Source organism: Orcinus orca, chromosome 2 (genome assembly GCF_937001465.1).
Source record: "Orcinus orca chromosome 2, mOrcOrc1.1, whole genome shotgun sequence".
Lineage (NCBI taxonomy): Eukaryota > Metazoa > Chordata > Mammalia > Artiodactyla > Delphinidae > Orcinus > Orcinus orca.
Window position 1 is genome coordinate 132,174,115 of NC_064560.1, and position 21,535 is coordinate 132,195,649.

The 21,535-nt window shown below is 37.4% G+C and overlaps 1 pseudogene; it reads left to right on the plus strand.

The window, feature by feature from the left end:
- Positions 1 to 18,687: 18,687 nt before the first annotated feature.
- Positions 18,688 to 19,927, plus strand: LOC101277629 (adiponectin receptor protein 1-like; annotated as a pseudogene).
- The last annotated feature ends 1,608 nt before the right edge of the window (positions 19,928 to 21,535 follow it).

The following is a 21,535-nucleotide window of genomic DNA, read 5'->3' on the forward strand; positions in this document are numbered from 1 at the left end:
AATACCATTTCTTTTTGCTTAGTAAATGAAATTCTTAGGGAAATACTAATTTATCAGTGGGGTCCTTATGCAGGGGACTACAACTATTTTATTTTATTTTAGTGTAGATTATGGCTGATCCTGATTCTCCTGGCTCTTCAGTATATGTATAGATGTGTTACATCTATAAAGCACTTTAGAGTCTGCGACCTGCACATTCCTCCCTAGTGCCATAGAACACCATGTTTATGTGTCAAAAAGTTATTTATTTGTGGCTATTTCATTATATAAAAGAGTTAAAATTACTTACAAAATATACATATGAAGAAAAAGTAAAAATAACTGAGAAAGATTAGGAAAAGGAATACAGAAGGAATCGGATAGGAAAATTAAAAATCTAAGGATAAAATTTACCTGCCAATACAGTGCTATATCTTGCTACACAGTTATTAGAAGTGAACCAGACCACCAGACCCTCCCATCAGGAAACTTGCACAAGCCTCTTAGATAGCCTCATCCACCACAGGGCAGACAGCAGAAGCAAGAACTACAATCCTGCAGCCTGTGGAACAAAAACCATATTCACAGAAAGAGAGACAAGATGAAAAGGCAGAGTGCTATGTACCAGATAAAGGAATAAGATAAAACCCCAGAAAAACAACTAACTGAAGTAGAGATAGGTAACCTTCCAGCAAAAGAATTCAGAATAATGATAATGAAGATGATCCAGGAACTCGGAAAAAGAATGGAGGCAAAGATCGAGAAGATGCAAGCAATGTTGAAGAAAGACCTAGAAGAATTAAACAACAAACAAACAGAGATGAAAAATACAATAACTGAAATTAAAACTACACTAGAAGGAATCAATAGCAGAATAACTGAGGCAGAAGAACAGATAAGTGACCTGGAAGACAGAATGGTGGAATTCACTGCTGCAGAACAGAATAAAGAAAAAAGAATGAAAAGAAATGAAGACAGCCTAAGAGACCTCTGAGACAACATTAAACACAACAACATTCACATTACAGGGGTCCTAGAAGGAGAAGAGAGAGAGAAAGGACCTGAGAAAATCTTTGAAGAGATTATAGTCGAAAATTTCTCTAACATGGGAAAGGAAATAGCCACCCAAGTCCAGGAAGTGCAGAGAGTCCCATACAGGATAAACCCAAGGAGAAACATGCCAAGAAACATAGTAATCAAATTGGCAAAAATTAAAGACAAAGAAAATGTATTGAAAGCAGCAAGGGAAAAATGACAAATAACATACAAGGGAACTCCCATAAGGTTAACAGCTGATTTCTCAGCAGAAACTCAACAAGCCAGAAGGGAGTGGCATGATATACTTAAAGTGATGAAAGGGAAGAACCTACAACCAAGATTACTCTACCCAGCAAGGACCTGATTCAGATTCGATGGAGAAATCAAAAGCTTTACAGACAAGCAAAAGGTAAGAGAATTCAGCACCACCAAACCAGCTCTACAACAAATGTTAAAGGAACTTCTGTAAGTGGGAAACACAAGAGAAGAAAAGAACTTACAAAAACAGGCCCAAAGCAATTAAGAAAATGGTCATAGGAACATACATATCAATAATTACCTTAAACGTGAATGGATTAAATGCTCCAACCAAAAGACACAGGCGTGCTGAATGGATACGAAAACAAGACCCATATATATGCAGTCAACAAGGGACCCACTTCAGACCTAGGGACACATACAGACTGAAAGTGAGGAGATGGAAAAAGATACTCCATGCAAATGGAAATCAAAAGCAAGCTGGAGTAGCAATACTCATATCAGAAAAAATAGATTGAAAATAAAGACTGTTACAAGAGACAATGAAGGAAACTACATAATGATCAAGGGATCAATCCAAGAAGAAGATATAACAATTATAAATATATATGCACCCAACATAGGAGCACCTCAATACATAAGGAAACGGCTAACAGCTATAAAAGAGGAAATCGACAGTAACACAATAATAATGGGGGACTTCAACACCTCACTTACACCAAGGGACAGATCATCCAAAATGAAAATAAATAAGGAAACAGAAGCTTTAAATGACACAATAGACCAGATAGATTTAATTGATATTTATAGGACATTCCACCCAAAAACAGCAGATTACACTTTCTTCTCAAGTGTGCACAGAATATTTCCAGGATAGGTCACATCTTGGGTCACAAATCAAGCCTCAGTAAATTTAAGAAAATTGAAATCATACCAAGCATCTTTTCTGACCACAATGCTATGAGATTAGAAATCAACTACAGGGAAAAAAACACAAACACATGGAGGCTAAACAATACGTTACTAAATAACCAAGAGATCACTGAAGAAATCAAAGAGGAAATCAAAAAATACCTACAGACAAATGACAATGAAAACACGACGATCCTAAACCTATGGGATGCAGCAAAAGCAATTCTAAGAGGGAAGTCTATAGCTATACAAGCCTATCTCAAGAAACAAGAAAAACCTCAAATAAACAATCTAACCTTACACCTAAAGGAACTAGAGAAAGAAGAACAAACAAAACCCAAAGTTAGCAGAAGGAAAGAAATCATAAAGGTCAGAGCAGAAATAAATGAAATAGAAACAAAGAAAACAATAGCAAAGATCAATAAAACTAAAAGCTGGTCCTTTGAGAAGATAAACAAAATTGATAAACCATTAGCCAGACTCATCAAGTAAAAGAGGGAGAGGACTCAAATCAATAAAATTAGCAATGAAAAAGAAGAAGTTACAACAGACACTGCAGAAATACAAAGCATCCTAAGAGACTACTACAAGCAACTCTATGCCAATAAAATGGACAACCTGGAAGAAATGGACAAATTCTTAGAAAGGTATAACCTTCCAAGACTGAACCAGGAAGAAACAGAAAATATGAACAGACCAATCACAAGTTATGAAATTGAAACTGTGATTAAAAATCTTCCAACAAACAAAAGTCCAGGACCAGATGGCTTCACAGGTGAATTCTATCAAACATTTAGAGAAGAGCTAAAAACCATCCTTCGCAAACTCTTCCAAAAAATTGCAGAAGAAGGAATACTCCCAAACACATTCTACGAGGCCACCATCACCCTGATACCAAAACCAGACAAAGATACTACAAAAAAAGAAAATTACAGACCAATATCACTGATGAATATAGATGCAAAAATCCTCAACAAAATACTAGCAAACAGAATCCAACAACACATTAAAAGGATCATACACCATGATCAAGTGGGATTTACCCCAGGGACGCAAGGACTCTTCAATATACACAAATCAATCAATGTGATAAACCATATTAACAAACTGAAAAAGAAAAACCATACGATCATCTTAATAGATGCAGAAAAAGCTTTTGACAAAATTCAACACCCATTTATGACAAAAACTCTCCAGAAAGTGAGCATAGAGGGAACATACCTCAACATAATAAAGGCCATATACGACAAACCCATAGCAAACATCATTCTCAATGGTGAAAAACTGAAAGCATTTCCTCTAAGATCAGGAACAAGACAAAGATGTCCACTCTCACCACTATTATTCAACATAGTTTTGGAAGTCCTAGCCATGGCAATCAGAGAAGAAAAAGAAGTGAAAGGAATACAAATTGGAAAAGAAGAAATAAAACTCTCACTCTTTGCAGATGACATGATACTATACATAGAGAATCCTAAAAATGTCACCAGAAAACTACTAGAGCTAATCAATGAATTTGGTAAAGTGGCAATATACAAAATTAATGCACAGAAATCTCTTGCATTCCTATACACTAATGATGAAAAATCTGAAAGGGAAATTAAGGCAACACTCCCATTTACCATTGCAACAAAAAGAATAAAATACCTAGGAATAAACCTACCTAGGGAGACAAAACACCTGTATGCAGAAAATTATAAGACACTGATGAAAGAAATTAAAGATGATACCAACAGATGGAGAGAGATATCATGTTCTTGGACTGGAAGAATTAATATTGTGAAAATGACTATACTAACCAAAGCAAACTATGGATTCAATGCAATCCCTATCAAATTACCAATGGCATCTTTTACGGAACTAGAACAAAAAATCTTAAAATTTGTATGGAGACACAAAAGACCCCAAATAGCCAAGGCAGTCTTGAGGGAAAAAAACCAAGCTGGAGGAATCAGACTCCCTGACTTCAGACTATACTACAAAGCTACAGTAATCAAGACAATACAGTACTGGCACAAAAACAGAAACATAGATCAATGGAACAAGATAGAAAGCCCAGAGATAAACCCATGCACCTATGGTCAACTAATCTATGACAAAGGAGGCAAGGATATACAATGGAGAAAAGACAGTCTCTTCAATAAGTGGTGCTGGGAAAACTGGAGAGCTACATGTAAAAGAATGAAATTAGAACACTCCCTAACACCATACAGAGAAATAAGCTCAAAATGGATTAGAGACCTAAATGTAAAACCAGACACTATAAAACTCTTAGAGGAAAACACAGGAAGAACATTCTTTGACATAAATCACAGCAAGATCTTTTTTGATCCACCTCCTAGAGTAATGGAAATAAAAACAAAAATAAACAAATGGGACCTAATGAAACTTTAAAGCTCTTGTACATCAAAGAAAACCATAAACAAGATGAAAAGATAACCCTCAGAATGGGAAAAAATATTTGCAAACGAATCAACAGACAAAGGATGAATCTCCAAAATATATAAACAGCTCAATATTAAAAAAACAAACAACCCAGTCCAAAAATGGGCAGAAGACCTAAATAGACATTTCTCCAAAGAAGACATACAGATGGCCAAGAAGCACACGAAAAGCTGCTCAACATCACTAATTATTAGAGAAATGAAAATCAAAACTACAATGAGGTATCACCTCACACCAGTTAGAATGGGCATCATCAGAAAATCTACAAGCAACAAATGCTGGAGAGGCTGTGGAGAAAAGGGAACACTCTTGCACTGTTGGTGGGAATGTAAATTGATAGAGCCATTATGGAGAACAGTACGGAGGTTCCTTAAAAAACTAAAAATAGAATTACCATGTGATCCAGCAATCCCACTACTGGGCATATACCCAGAGAAAACCTTAATTCAAAAAGACACATGCACCCCAATGTGCATTGCAGCACTATTTACAATAGCCACGTCATGGAAGCAACCTAAATGTCCATCAAAAGATGAATGGATAAAGAAGATGTGGTACATATATACAATGGAATATTACTCAGCCATAAAAAGGAACGAAATTGGGTCATTTGTTGAGACGTGGATGGACACAGAGATTGTCATACAGAGTGAAGTAAGTCAGAAAGAGAAAAACAAATATCATATATTAACACATGTATGTGGAACCTAGAAAAATGGTACAGATGAACCAGTTTGCAGGGCGGAAGTTGAGACACAGATGTAGAGAACAAACGTATGGACACCAAGGGGGGAAAGCCGCGGGGGGGTGGGGATGGTGGTGTGCTGAATTGGGCGATTGGGATTGACATGTATACAGTGATGTGTATAAAACTGATGACTAATAAGAACCTGCTGTATCAAAAAAAAAAATTCAATAAATATATAAATAAATGTCTGTTGGCCATAAAACCACACAAAAAAAGTGAAACAAATTTGCTACTGCAAAAGGAAAAAAAGCAAAGATAGAAACATTATCCATCACAAGAATCAAAGTGTCCCTAGGATTAAAACAGACTGGTTGTCAAGGTATTGGATCAAATACGATATTATAATAAGGCAAAGCCACATCTAGCCCTGGGTAAATTCTAACACATTATTATATAAACTGAAACACCTGCCTTGAGCAAAAACAAAGAACATTTAGCCAGCAAGTGTCAAGGGATGTAACAGAAATAATAACTGACAGATACTGTAGAATTTTCTCTATGTTTTCCATTGAGACTAGATGAAGGCATATCTTCTGTGGAAAGTTTGAATGTGATTTTCCATAGTAGACTCATCAGGTAATCTCTCAAAGCCCTATGTCTCTGTATGATATTAATGTACTAATTCATATAAAATATCTATACGTCATACTGTAAAAGTATAATTAGTTTGGTTTTATGGCAAAAGTTGTTATTCAGGTTTTCATACATAGAAAATAAAAGCTATATAATAAAAACTCTTGAATCTTTAATCATTAAGATTTTAGGATGTTCTGTAAAGCTTAGTGTTATATTTTGATACATATAAATGCATGAAAATAAGTACTAAGTAACTTACAATGTACATAGATGTATAGATGACATTGAGGAACAAATTAAGTGGAAATCAACATATTAAATTTTATTCTCTAATGGTCTGATACGTCTGAATAATGGAAATCACACCAAATAAATTAAAAATATAAAAGATTAAAAATTTTTTCAAAAAATCATAAAATATTATGTAAATCTATATGTAAATAGAGATACATATTACAAGCAAACTAGTTCTAGGGAGGCTAGAACAAGACAATAAGGTTATATTTTTCTACTCTGGGGTAAGGTATACTTTCAAAAAGAGGCAATTTTTCAAAAAACTTGTAAGAAAGAGATGAAATAGCAAAGAGGTAGTAGAAATGCATGGTATACTAAAAATTATACGTGTGAAGATGGTAATGAGAATAAATAAGCTGCATGTTGGTAACAATACTAAAACTTACCTTAATTGAGTTGTGAATAAAATGCTTAGAAAAAAAGTTAGGGGGAAGAAAGGATTGAAGGCCTTAATTTTAGAGATAGTAAGGGTTGAATCAAGGCAGTGATATAATTATAGTAGTTCTTAATATTTTACTTCTAAGTAATAATGTTTTCTTAGAATATTTTGAATGCATTTTGAAGTCTAGAAGCCAGGTAGTTTCTATAATAACCACATACAAAGCTTAATTAAAAGCAATTTCTATGAAAGGGACAGAGGAGAGAAGGAGGTTAATCCGTTTAACATGAAACACAAAAAACAAAGAATTTGCTTCATGGCAAGGATTAGAGATACATCCCCAGAAAATGAAGGAGAAAAATAAATAATGCTGCCAATGTTTTCACTATAGGAAACTGTTAGGGTGTTGGTACAAATGATAATGAAGGGGAGAATTCTGGCTGGAGAAGGGATGTTAAATCTGTATTTGCAATCTCCTATTAGCTCATTATCTATTGCAGCAATGTTCAGGAAACACGAAGGGGTTTAATTTTTCAACCAGGGGAAAGGATAGCAGTTTAAAAAACTAAACAAATGAATTTGCTGCCATCTTGTGGCAAAGTTGGAAAATACAGTATGTTTTAGTATTTTTAAGAGTCTCCAAAAGATTTTTAAACATATTCCTCTAAACTATTCCTTTAAAGGATTCTCACAAAGCCACCCTACTTGGTTCACAAGTAAATTATATGTTTTCTATATCTATTAAATTTAAATTTCAACTCCATTAGTAGTGAAGTAGAGAAAATATTTAGGGAACACATATTCCAGTGTATTAATTTTTTAAATATTTACACTAAAATTCATAAACCAAGTAAAAATGCATTTCAGTGACACACTCCTTTGTAATCACCTTCATGATCTGGAGCAGAAAAAAATAACAGGAACAGGAACCTTTGTGGGTATAAGATAATGAGACATTATGCTTTGTAAAGTAACATAATGGTACTGAAAACACTGATCTCTAGCTTTTCCTTTATATTCAATAGCTCTATCACTTAATGAAAATTATTTAGTGGTTGATACCTTTCCTTATGTGTGAATCTGTCTCGTTGAGGTGAGGGTCACATGAGATGACATATATGAAAATTTGAAAACTGTAAAGCTCTACTTAAAAATTAAAAGATAATTAAACTAAACATAGATAAGGCAGAAGATAGTGTTGGATGTGTGCCTAAGTTGGGAAGGGAAAGTGAATAGAAGTGAGATATGTTTTTCCATGTGGAGCTGAATTAGCGCAGCTCAGGATACAGATTATTTATTTCTAATAAATATCAAACACCTGTTATGTGAGAAAGCTATTAAGAAAAGTTAAATGCACCCCCAAACACCTTATAGTCTAATGGGAGATACAGTCAATTTTTAAAAAAATTGTAACAAAAAGATGTGAAAAAAAATGCTTAAGTAAAATGTTTGCAAAGTTCAGTGAGAGGTTTGTACATAAGTATGGATCCATTATTTATTTTAAATTATAATAACTTTAGATTGTGGAATAAGGCATAGAAATTAATTTCATGAAATAAACAGTGGCTGTGGCTACCTGATGCTAATGGGGAAAAGCTTAAGTTATGCAAAAATTCCAAAACATCTATGTATTTCATACAATCGGTGTCGATTTTTTCTTCAGGGAAAATCATGAATTTCAGTATTTAATACAGATTAAAAGAAAGCATCCACTAGATTAGGTGCATTCAACAACCCTGAGACCCACAGATACTGCCTCATCCTTACCAAAGGCCCCTGGAGCAGGTCCACTGAGCAGTATGAGCCCACTGACTCACTCATAACATGAATTAGGACTAACCCTAATCTGACTGACAATTTTTATTTAACATCTTGGGGGCGGAATAGGCTAAGATGTAAAAGAGATACAAAGAAGTATATTGATCCCTTAAGAAGATAATTTCTTTGAGAAAATAAATCATGCCTATACAATGTCTAATAAAACTGGTCTTTTTGTAACCTGCCATATACATGGTAACTCTTCTAAAAGAAATATAAATGCAATGCTAGTAACTTGAAGAAAAAAGTTAATCTATATGTAACAAAATGTTAAAATGGGCATTTTGACCAGCAAGATAAGACGATAGATATCAGACACCAAAATGAGGTGTTCAATCAGGATGCAAAGACTCAAAGAAAAAACGTTGCTTCTGTAGAGCTGCAGAGCCTCTTTTCTGAAATATTGCAGGAAGGATGTTGTATCAGTCAGGGTTCTCCAGAGGAAACAGAACCAACAGGATAGGATAGACTATGTGTGTGTGTGTGTGTGTGTGTGTGTGTGTGTGTGTATGATAGATATATATATGATAGATAGATAGATAGATATGAGATAGAGAGAAGAAGGAAGGGAAGGAAGAAGAAAAGAATTTATTATACAGAATAGGCTCATGTGATTATGGGGGCTGAGAAATCCTATCATTTGCTGTCTGCAAGCTGGAGGCCCAGGGAAGCCAGTGGTACAGTTTCAGTTCAAGCCTGAAGGCCTGAGAACCCCGGTAGCCGCAGTACAAGGCCTGGTCCAAGTGCAGGAGAATACTGATGTTCAGCTCAAGTAGTCAGGCAAAGTGAACAAATTCTCTCTTCCTCCACATTTTTTTTCTATTCAAGCCCTCAAAGGATTGGATGATGCCCACCCAAATCGGGGCGGGCAATCTGCTTTACTCAGTCTACCAATTCAAATGCTAATTTCACCCAGAAACTCCCTCACAGACACACCCAGAAATAATGTTTAGCCAAATATGTGGACACCCCATGATCCAGTCAAGTTGACACATAAAATTAACTATTACAAATATATATTTCATAATTTAACTTTTTAGTTTTAGAGAGATAGTACACTGTATATTATATAACACCCTCCATGGATACTACATATCAGTATTTCTGCAGCAAAATGTATGCATATTCCCACCAAGTGGGATAAGATTATAAATAGCGTCATGTTAGTTTAAGAGAGGTATTACTTTCAAATAAATACACAAGATAGACATCTATATCTATATATATTTGTATATACAGATATATAAAGAGATATATATAGTAGATATATAAAGAGATGTTTGTTCATTCTCTATTTTTTTTTACAACTTCTTATATTTCAGAATTATAGATAAGGATTATAAGCCAGTAGTCAAAAGCCACATATACAATACTGTATCTTTTATCTCCATGGGGAAAAAAAACAATTTGAAAATGATTTCTTTGGAGAAGCGGGAGAAATAGGATAATATGTCCTAAACCAAAGCCTAATGAGAGAAGTTTCCACAGCAACTCTGAGGAGAGATATGCCCCTTTTCTTAGGAGGATATGATAGACTGGCACCCAGCTCTTGTCTGGAAAATCTAGAAGGGAAGAGACAGATCATCTGGAAGAAGAGATAGTTGCATGGAATTCAGCCTGCATTTCCAAAATTTGTCACGACAAAGTATGCACATGGACATGTGATTCTTCTAGGTCCTAAACAGCAAAATCACCTAGAGGTGTGTATCAGTTATCTATTGTTGTGTAACCACCCCAAATTGTTGCTTAAAATAATAAAGTCTTATTTCCTCCCTGCTTCCCTTTCCCACCCTTTCTTCCCCTGCCTCAACAGGGTTGGGAAAGTCAGTAAAATAGGAAAGGAAGGGTGAAAACAAAGGCTTACAAAGAGAGAAAAAGGAGCAAGTCCCCTTCTTAAACTTTGTATCTGCAAAAGACCCCAACTGGGGAGAAATTTAACTTTAAATCAGATTCGAAGTTTGATTATAACATGGTACTAGGTACTTTTAATTACAGGATAATAGCTATATTTGAAATTTAAAATGACCATAATTTTTTCCAAAAAGAGATCTGAAAATCATGGACCTGCCTGAACTTCCATTCCTGCGAGGGAATAACGGCCTCTACTGAATATTCAAGAGAAGATGAATGACAAAAATAAAGATACTTTCTGGGTGGCTGCTTTTATTACTGATCTTGAGACTGGAGCTTCAACACGTATTTTTGGTAGTGAGAGGTGTAATCCATAACCCGTGAAATGTTGGTTCAACACATTAATTTTTCTTAAAGAAACAGTGAAGAATGAGAGCCCTACATTGCATAATACCACAAAATATCTTGAAAATTAGCTTTATCCTTGCCCTTCCCCAGAGTTTCACATCTCATGATTCTTGCTCAAATCTCCCCTGCCTTAACTCTATCAACACTGTGGCTCATTTGTCTCTCTTCCTGATTCTCCTGTTCCTAAAACTAGTATCTCCTTTTTCATGCAGGGATGGCTACTTGCCAAGCACCCATCCACATCCACACACATCTGATTTATAAAATGATTCTACAAGTGTTTATTTGGAAGGAAAATTTATCCTGCATTAAATTTTGAAACCAAGCTCTGTAGGTACTGAAAGAAATTCATTGAATATATTAAGAAGATTATTCTGATGGCCATGTGCAGGATGGCTTCAATAAGAAGGTTTTAAAAGATAACAGCAGAATTCAAACTGACCTAGAGAGAATAAGGATGATATTCAGTTATACAGAAATTATAGGAAATGATAATTAACTTAGCATGGAGAACCATGCTCTGCAGATGAAAAATGATAAATGACTAGTCACAGCTAAGGAGAAAAGAGTCTACTTTTAGAACATTATAATACTCATGAGTAAATATAATTTGAAGGAGATGTATTTGTATTAATCAAAGTTTCAGAAATTCAGGCTTTCTCAGATCTCATTATATTGTTACTGGTTCAGAAAAGATGGTAAGACTGCAATTTGAAGATGTTAGCTTTATTAACACATTATTTTAAATAATTGTCAAAATACTCTTGATGGGCAAAAGCAAGATCCCAATGGGTCAAAGTATCAAGATTAGCCATTTACATTGGTAAAACTGTCAAGCTCTTCATTTAACTTAAATTATTTATAATACACATTCAGAATTATGTTTATAGAATAACACCGTACAAATCATTCACCATTCATTCCCACTAGACAGTATTAACAGAGCATCTACTATATAATAGGATCTCTATCGGGCACTAAGAGATATTGGTTACAAAACAGAAATGGAGCATGACTTGACATATTGTAGTCTGGGATTATGGAGCTCCAGTACATGTACCATAATAGGGGAAGTACGAGATGAACTGGGGGCACATAGGAGGGAATCTAATCCATATTTGAGAGAAGAGTGGGAGGCAGGGAAACTTCCAGCAGGAAGTTATATTTAAATAAAAACTATAAGACTCAACGTTTAAAAATAATAATGATATAAATGAAAAGCAAATAATAATTCACATCAGATGGGATACATATGCAAATATCTAAAGACTAAGAAATGTGATGCATCTTAAGAATTGAATCAGTGTGAAGAGAACAGGGAAACGTGACAAGAGGCAATGCTAGAGAAGACACAGCTGCATCAGGAAGTCGGGCTAATCAGTCATTGGGGGTGTTAAGCAGAGGCTGACGTCATTTGATTGGCAGTTTTGAAAGATCACTCTGATTTCAACGTTGAGGATAGAATGCAGAGAGCCAAGAGAGGAAACAGAGGTCACGGGAGGAGGTTGTTACAAAAATCAAGGTGAGACCTGAATTTAGTGTGGAATCATAAAGTGACTAATTCTTACCTTATATTCATCTTTTTTACCCTACAAATGTGTCCCTCTTTTTCAGCGACCACTCTCTTAATGGCATCACCAAGTCTGCAAGTATCTAAGCCAGAAACATGAGATTATCTCCTTCATTTCTCAAATGCATCCATGGTCTCTACTTTGTTCGAGGTCACCTTTAGCCCAACCTGGATTCCTGTGACAACCTCCTGGCTGACACTGCCTTTGGCCTTGCTCTCCACTGCCACGTCATAAGGTGACCCTGCGCTGCCAGCACGCAAGGCTGCCAAAGACTACCACGGCCATTCCACAAGTGATCGTTGTTGCTAAAGGGGGTAATGAGGGCTGTGTCAGAGAAGCTTTGAGTCCACTTTCTCCCTTTAACCCTTCCAACCCTCACCACCTCTCTTACCCATCAGCTATCCATTTTGTGGTCTGCCTAAGAACAGGAATGACTGAAGTAGACAGGGCAAGGAAAGCTGGACCTAGCCCCCTTACTGAGTGCGAGAGAAGGAAATTCTTGCTCATTCTTGCTGTCTTACTGGGGCTTTGGACAGAAGTGACTGGAGGAAGTGTTCACTATGCTGAAGAGTGAGTCCACTGAGAAGCCAGGACACCACCACTCAGTGGTGACTCAGAGCAGAGGAGAGCACCAGCCTTAGCTTTCGAAGGATGATGTGAAGGTGCAGAGTGATGCTTGTTTACTGGAACCCAATTCCATCACAGCTCAGTCTCTGGTAACGCACGGTGAATATGTATTAATTTATCTCCTCGGATGCTCTCTATGTGTCAACTTACTTTGCTGATACTCACAATAGGTGACATGGCAGCTTTGTTCTTTTTCTGTCATTTGCTTGTGCTTGGAGTAATAGTTTTCTCTTCAGTCTTGGGGGTTATTTTTTTCAGGACAATTTTTATGACCTTTGCCCATTTTGTGAGGATTGGTTTATTTAGAATGAGAGAGTACAGCCATAAATCCACTTAACTGGGCATGGTTAAACTGTAAAACATTTTGTACCACACACTGTATGAACAAGAGTCAGGGCTTTGCCATGCTCTCCCCTCACTGCGGAACGTCCTCTCCTTCTAAACATCCTCAAGGGCACCGAGAACACCAGTGTCAAGTCAGAGTACACATTTAAAAAGTTTTACTTATTTCTACTTTGTAGACAGAAATTGAAGTGGTAATATTTTCTTCCCACATTTCAATGAATCATTCCATTCAAACCCTGGGATACACATGTCAGCCCGTTTGGAGACCACTATAGTAGGGGTTAGCCAGGCTGTGGGAAAAGAAAGCAGTATGTGCAAAGGTTCTGAGGCAAGGGAGAGCATTTTAGTGCTGCTTCTTTGGAAAAACACTCTGTTATGAACTTTGAAGCCAGAGTTCCTGGGCTTAGTTCTGGCTGTGACCATGAGCAAGATACTTGCATTGTCAGTGTATTAGGGTTTGTTCGTTTGCTTACAAACTAGGGGTAACTGTGTTTGATAGTGTTGTTTTGAAAAAAAATAATGTCTTGGAATATCATTTCATATTAATTTCTTTCTCCCACTTCCATAAGGGGAAGTGATGACTTTTCCCCAGTAGGAAAAAGGCTTCAACATTGCTTTAGGGAGAAGTATGATTTCTAAAGTGAAAGAAAAAAAAGGATCAAGATATAATCAATGTTTGTTTTTGTTTTTATTTTAACTTCCAGAACAGGCTTTTTAGAATAAAGAAGGAAGAGGAGAAGGAGGAAATAGAGGAGGAAAAAGAGCTTTTTACAGCCAAAGGAAGTAAATCTGGAGAGACCAGACGAAGACCTAGATCATTCTTACCCATACCTCCTTGGAGAATAGATGAGTCACCTGAGCTTATGAGGGGGGATGGAGGAAGCTGGCAGACAGGGTAAGACTTTAGTGGAAGTCAAAAGTGGAAGTGGAGGGAATGAATGCGAGAGGCATGGGTGGAGAGGAACGGGGTCAGCATACAGAGACTCAGAAACACTTTCAAGGGCCTAATCTTTGAAGCCAGCACCAGGGAACACTAATGTTTGCCCAGACAGAGAAGTCATGCCAGCTGTTCATCTCCTCACTGAACAGTGTGGGCCTCTGGTCAAGAGGTGCCTACCTGAGTCTTTGCTAGCTCTATGCAGACTGCCACTGTCTTCATGTGCACTCTCTTTTGAAAGTCCAGAATATTCCAAGATTCCCAAAAGATAAAGAAGAGGTTCTTAACACCCAGAAGAGTGGGACTGTTATAGAAGAGAACAGCCCAGCACTGAGCCGTAATTGAGTAAACTGAACAATGGGAAATTCCATTTGCTATAGTGATCATCATCGTCATCATGGTGACTTACATTTTATAGAGGACTATATTATCAGGTGCTGTACTACTAAACACATTCTACACAGTGCATCATTTAACCAGGATCTTAATCTCTATGCTACACTGCTCTTAACATCTACACTCTACTCACTCCCAGACAAAATAAGATTGTAGATGTAAAGTACTAACACTGTTCCTGGTGTATATATTGCTTGCTGATAGTTATGACTTCAATGTCATGGGAGGGGATGGCAGAAAACAGGGAACAGGTTGTTATCTGCTGTGATACTGAAAAAGTGAAGATTGTATCTGAAACTTTTAAGGTTCAAATATCAAAGTTCAGAGAAGTTTATTTCATTCTTCCAGTTGATGTATGTTATTTTATAATTCACAGATAGCTCAGTCTTCTAACTTAAAGCCTGAACATTATCCATTGATCAAAGATAATTTTTCGTCCACTTTGTTCCAAGTAGGAACCTGACTGTGACTGGTGAGGTTGAAATGAGCAAAGATGAGGAATTAGTAACACAATCATGCCTCACGTTTAAGCCATGTCCTCCAATCCATGTCTGAATTTTGGATGCATCTCTCAAATGATTCCACAGTAGGGAGGGAAAGAGGCTGTTATTTACTGGTCTGCCAAAACCATACAATATACACCACCAAAATGCTGGAAGAGTAGTGTATGCTTTAAGAATATTTCAAAATTATAATTAAACATTTAAAAATTATATAAATAATATCAAGTAGGTGCTTTATAAAATGCATTTGTTCAACAATCATTTACTGAGTCCCCATCACATGCAAAGTACCAAGGATAAAAGGATGAGAAAAACAGACACAATCCCTATCATTACGGAGCTTGGAGTTTAGTGGGAGAGACAGATATTAATCAAATAAGCAAAAAATAAATGTGAAACTGCAATGGTGACACTCATGAAAAAGGAGTGTTACATGGTATTTTGAAAGCACATAAGAGGGGGACTTGAGCTAGTCAGAAAGGTCAGGTCAAGCTTCCCTAAGGAAATGGAAATTTAGTTCAAATCTGAAGGAAAATCTTTCCACTTGAGGGGACTAGCATAGTCAGTGCTCACAGTGTAGGTCTCATTTATATTATTTCAAAGCTCTGCTCTCTCCCCTTCTGAGTGAATTTATTTAAAATGAAAACAAAAGCACAGATATACATATCTAAGATATACATATCTAATCTAAGACCATTAGATTACAATGGTCTTAAGAAGCTCCTTTCCAAAGTAGCTAGCAGGGCAGAACGTCTAATCCTGAAGCTAGCTAAAATAAGCTCGGTGCTTTGTGATCGCCTGGAGCGGTGGGATAGGGAGGGTGGGAGGGAGGGAGATGCAAGAGGGAAGAGATATGGGAACATATGTATATATATAACTGATTCATTTTGTTGTAAAGCAGAAACTAACACATCATTGTAAAGCAATTATACTCCAATAAAGATGTTAAAAAAAAAATCTTGCTCAAAATATCACCATCAATGGACCAAAAATCAAATGTCAGTATGGGTCATCAGCCTGGATATATAGGGGTTAGAGTATGAGTATTAGGAAAATACAGTAAACTGTAGCTAGCAACAGGAATAAATAAAACATTGGAAAGATAAATTGACTAATTTCGACGTTTCTGAGATATATGTGTTTTTCAGAATTCCAACTTTTCCTCGTGTTTGGGCATAGCCTTATAGAATGTGTTCATTAACTTCTACAGACTTATCTTGACACATTAATACTAAACTCTGCTTATATCCTAGGATGAAACAGTGTCTGCATCTGCACATGCAGCTGTATCCAGCAAATCACTGAACCCTAAAGCAAACTGAAAGAAAAGCCATGACCTCTGCAGAACAGAACCAGAATCTTTTCCCAACAAACTCATGCTTATAAAAACAACTTCTAAAATAAGTGTTATATATGCCAGGGAAGCACCATGGTTCAATTATGGTATTTATTTGTTCCTTTAAGATAGTGTTAATTTCCCTATTTTTGAAGTCCCTATGTAGTTGTCGACTGCAAGGTTATTTTGATTAGGTAATGATTTGTAAATGCAATAAAATGCTATTTTGAAATTATTGTGCCCCCTGCCTGTTACTGCTCCCAAAGCACCTAAATAAACTTTATCAGTGAGCATTTCTTCCAATTGCTATTTACCAAATGAGATACTTGAGCTAAAAAAGAAACTTTAATAAAGCCAAATTTAAAATTGCCATGCTTCATTCTGTGCAAGCATGACATTTAAATTGATAGCATCCATCTCCATCCCTTAGGACATATAATTTTTTAAGCTACAGACGGTATATATTTATTTTTGCCTTTCTTTTTCTAATTCAGACACATTGTTATTGGCAATTGTGAAAAAGTGTCCTTGTAGTTGTTCTACTTCATCACCGCCATGTTGATTGAAGTGAAAAATTAACATGGATTTAGGAAAGTCCATTATATCATTTAGGAACTATCAAGAAAATAAATAGGTGATATATTATCTTTAATCCATGAGCAAATAATGTCCTTGACACTTTTCTAAACCAGTTCTGATCATGAAAAGGGAAACATATAAAATGTGTTTCACCTGTGTCAAAAAGTATCTCAGCTTCTAGGCCACTTGGTAAGCTTTACAGCGAGAGAAATATTGCATAAAAATGATATCACACCCTATGTTTTAGCTAGTTATACCTAAATCCTTTGTTGATTATAGGCCATATAACTTCAGGCAGACAAAAGAAAAATAATCCCTATCATGTTGAATGCCAGTCTGTGGTGTTTATGAGTACTTCCTGCTGTTTTAAATGACTCAAACATCTGTCAGGTGTGCTACATTATAGCCACAGGAAAATCTCAGTACAGGTTGTGTGCCAGGCAAAATGCTTTGTCTAAGACCTTGTCAATCAGGCTGACGGATGAGTTCAGTATTCTAATGAGTAAGATTCTAAATATGTTTCTCCTTTGCCAAATCTCCGGATCACATCAGGAGGCACAAAGCTCAGGCAATTGGAACGAATAAGATCATTTTTAAAGGACCGTACTTCTCCTGACTCATACAAATGTGTGGGTTTTAACTATCCTGGTGAGATAGTCTCCTACCCCTTTGTAATCCTTTTTCGTATGCTTCATTTAACAGACTAATTTCCGTTTACTCAAAACAAATTAATTCCAAACAATTTGCAAAGGCTACCATACTTCTGAAGAGCATTAGTTACTTTTAGCTTTACATTTTGCATAGTACAATGTCTACAATCAGTGGGTTTGCAGACATATCACTTAGCAAATTGTATTTTAAGCTATTCTAACAGTAACTAAGTCAGATGAAATTGTTTTGGTGGGATGGTATATATGTGTTCCATTTAGATAATTCATAAGTAACGAATCCAGCCACTTTTCTCATGGCCTTTCATATTCTAATATAAAAACTGAGTGTTTTTTTTTAATTGACTTTGGGGAGAACATTACAGTAAATATCCCCTATGATATATCAACATGTTGCTTAAAAATTGCATAATATTTGTATTAGGCTTATAAAGGTACGTCCTAGCCTTCATAACAATGTTGTAAAGGAGTTTCACATTCTGTAAAATTGACATTCAAAGTTTGCTATTTTTAAACTCTACATAATATTTAACATGAATCCTAGTAAATTATATTCCAAACAAGGCAAAAACATATCTTTAATAGGAATATAGTGAGGTGAACAAAGATAATAAAAACAATCAGCCATCAGAAATTAAAAATCAATCTCTTCTCTATTCAAAATGTTACACTATTTAATATAACATTTGGAAAGACTCACTGAGAATATAATTTCTTTCCAAGAAGACAACTAACATTTCGGTTAATGCCCTCAAAAATTACATAACCCATATATTTAGCCTTTACAAGTAAGCTAACATAGTTTTTTTTTTTTTTCCTAACATAGTTTTGAAGCCAATGATTTAGCAGTACATTAAAAATAAAAATTGTAATAGTACTTATGAGTAGTAAATATCGAGATTATTAATCACAAAAGGGGATTTCTTGGATCCGGGCTGCTTGGCCACAGGCCGCCTCCAGCGCCATGGGATGTAGCACGGGGTCTGCAGCCCCCAGCAGAGCTCGCCCCCCCACCCCCCCACCGCCTGTCTTCCATTACAGGGAACTCTCTGCCCCCTGGGGCCGAGAGACCCCACCCTTTCCCCAAGCTGAAGCCGCAGGGCATTGAGGTACCAGCCAGATGTCTTCTCACAAAGGACCTGTGGTGGCCCAGGGCAGTGGGGCTCCTGCCAGGAATAGGGAGGCTGACACAGTGGAGCTGGCTGAGCCGGGCCCCCTGCTAGGAGGAGCAAGGCCGGCGGGGCATCACCAGCCCAAGCAAAGCTGAAGAAAAGCAGGCACACCCAGTGCCTCAGGAAGAGGAGGAGGGCTGGGTGCTGACACTTCCCCTGCAAGCCCACCGTGGCATGGAGAAGATGGAGGAGTTTGTGCATAAGGTCTAGGAGGGGCGCTGGAGGGTCATCCCGCATGAAGTGCTCCCCGACTGGCTGAAGGACAATGACTACCTGCTGCACGGCCACAGGCCGCCCATGCCCTCCTTCTGGGCCTGCTTCAAGAGCATCTTCCGCATCCACACGGAGACGGGCAACTTCTGGACCCACCTGCTTGGTTTTGTGCCGTTTCACTTTCTGGGAATCCTGACCATGCTCAGACCAAACATGTACTTCATGGCCCCCCTTCAGGAGAAGGTGGTGTTCGCGATGTTCTTCCTGGGCGCGGGGCTCTGCCTCAGCTTCTCCTGGCTCTTTCACACCGTCTGTTGTCACTCAGAGCAGTGACAAACTGGATTATTTTCCAGCCCTTTTCCCAACTGGCTTATTCAGGGATTGCCCTGCTGATTACAGGGAGCTTTGTCCCCCGGCTCTGTTACTCCTTCTACTGCTCCCACAGCCACGGCTCAGCTACCTCTCCAGCGTCTGTGTCCTGGGCATCTCTGCCATCACTGTGGCCCAGTGGGACAAGTTTGCCTCTCCTCAGCACCAGCAGACAAGAGCAGGGATGTTCCTGGGGCTTGGCTTGAGCGGCGCCGTGCCCACCGTGCACTTTACAATCGCGGAGGGCTTCGTCAAGGCCACCACGGCGGGCCAGATGGGCTGGTTCTTCCTCATGGCTCTGACGTACATCACCGGAGCTGGCCTTTATGCCACGTGGGTTCCTGAGCGCTTCTTGCCTGGAAAATTCGACGTATGGTTCCAGCCTCATCAGATCTTCCACGTCCTGGAGGTGGCAGCCGCCTTCATCCATTTCTACAGGGTCTCCAACCTTCAGGAGTTCCGATATTGCCTGGAAAGGGGCTTTACTGACGACTCCCTCCTCTGAGCCGCCCTGCAGGGGCACAGGAGGAGATTGCCAAGTGGTTTTAAAAGAATTTCTTTGCTGAAGTGAGAGGAAGAGTCTAAGTTGTCTGTTTCTAGAAGAAACCTCTTAGAGAATTCAGTACCAACCGAGCTTCAGCCCACTTCACACTCACTGGGCAATAAACTCTCCATTCCCTCGCTGAGAACATTGGGGATGGGCAGCCATGCCCCCCTCAGTAAGGCAACTACTGTCCCCTCACAGAGACATAGCTTTGAAGCTCATGATGAGATTTTACCCCTCCTCCAACCATCCTGGGGAAAACGATGGACTGGGACTCTTCAGAAATTCTGTTTCTGGAAGAAACTGTCCCTCCCTCACCCCGGTCTTGACTTTATAACCTGGCTTATAACAGGTTTATAACATCCGTTTTTGTAGCACACTTTCGAAAAACAATTATAGCCTCGTCCCATCTTTCTAGGGCCTGGACCTGCTCACACAGCACGAAGAACAAAGCCACCAACTTTTATACAACCCAGCTAATCATGGAAGTGTGTCCAGGCTTCAAATAACTTGAGTTTTAATTTTTTTCTTGGCAGAGTAATGTAAAATTAAAGTGGGGAAAGATATTTAATACTAAGCTTTAAAAAGAAACCTGCTATCATTGCTATGTATCTTGATGCAAAGACTATGATGATAATAAAAGAGTACAGAAGACACTTGGCATTCAAAGAAAAAAAAACACAAAAGGGATTTCTCTAGGTCATTATTTACCCATTCATTCATGTATTCATGCTATCACAAACACTGTAGAAAGAATACTGAATAAAAGATATGTAATTCCTCCTCTTATCATTTAAAAAATTCCAAGCCACTAGCCAGATTTTAACATGTTGCTGACTGAGTCAATTCATGGATCAAAATTAGTGTCCATATCAATATGTATCAACAAAAAAATGTTTACATCATGACAAGACTTAATTTTTAGTTTTCAAACCTTTTTGCTGATTAAAGTTACATATGTTCATTGTAGAACATTTAGAAACAAATAAAAAGATAAAAGAATTAAAATAAAGTCATCCATAATCCTACCACTCACATTTATTGAAAAGATACCCCCCATCCACTACACTGTAGAATCCTAAGTCAGTTGACGTACATATATAGTCCACATCTGATCTTTGTATTCTGTACCAGTCATAGAAATACAAACAAAATACCAGTTGTGGAAATATGAATAAAACAATTGATTAGGCAATTCAGAAAAGAGGCTAACCAAATAGCCAACATGTGAAAAGTTGGCCAATTTCATGAGTTATGAGGAAAGTTAAAACAATTTAATATTCTCCAGAATGGCTAAATGAAAAGGAGAGAAAATTCCAAGGTGGAAAAGATTTGGAGAAACTGAAACTTGCTTACATTGCAAGTAGGAGTGTATATCAGCATAAGGACTCTGAAAATTGTTAGGCAGGGCCTCCTAAAGCCCCCAGTTATATGCATAGCATTTGATTCAGCAATGTACCTCACAGATATAAATATACTCAACAGAAATATGATATATATATTCACCAAAACTCATGTACAAGAATATATAGCAGGTTTATTCATAATAGACCCAAACTGGAAACATCC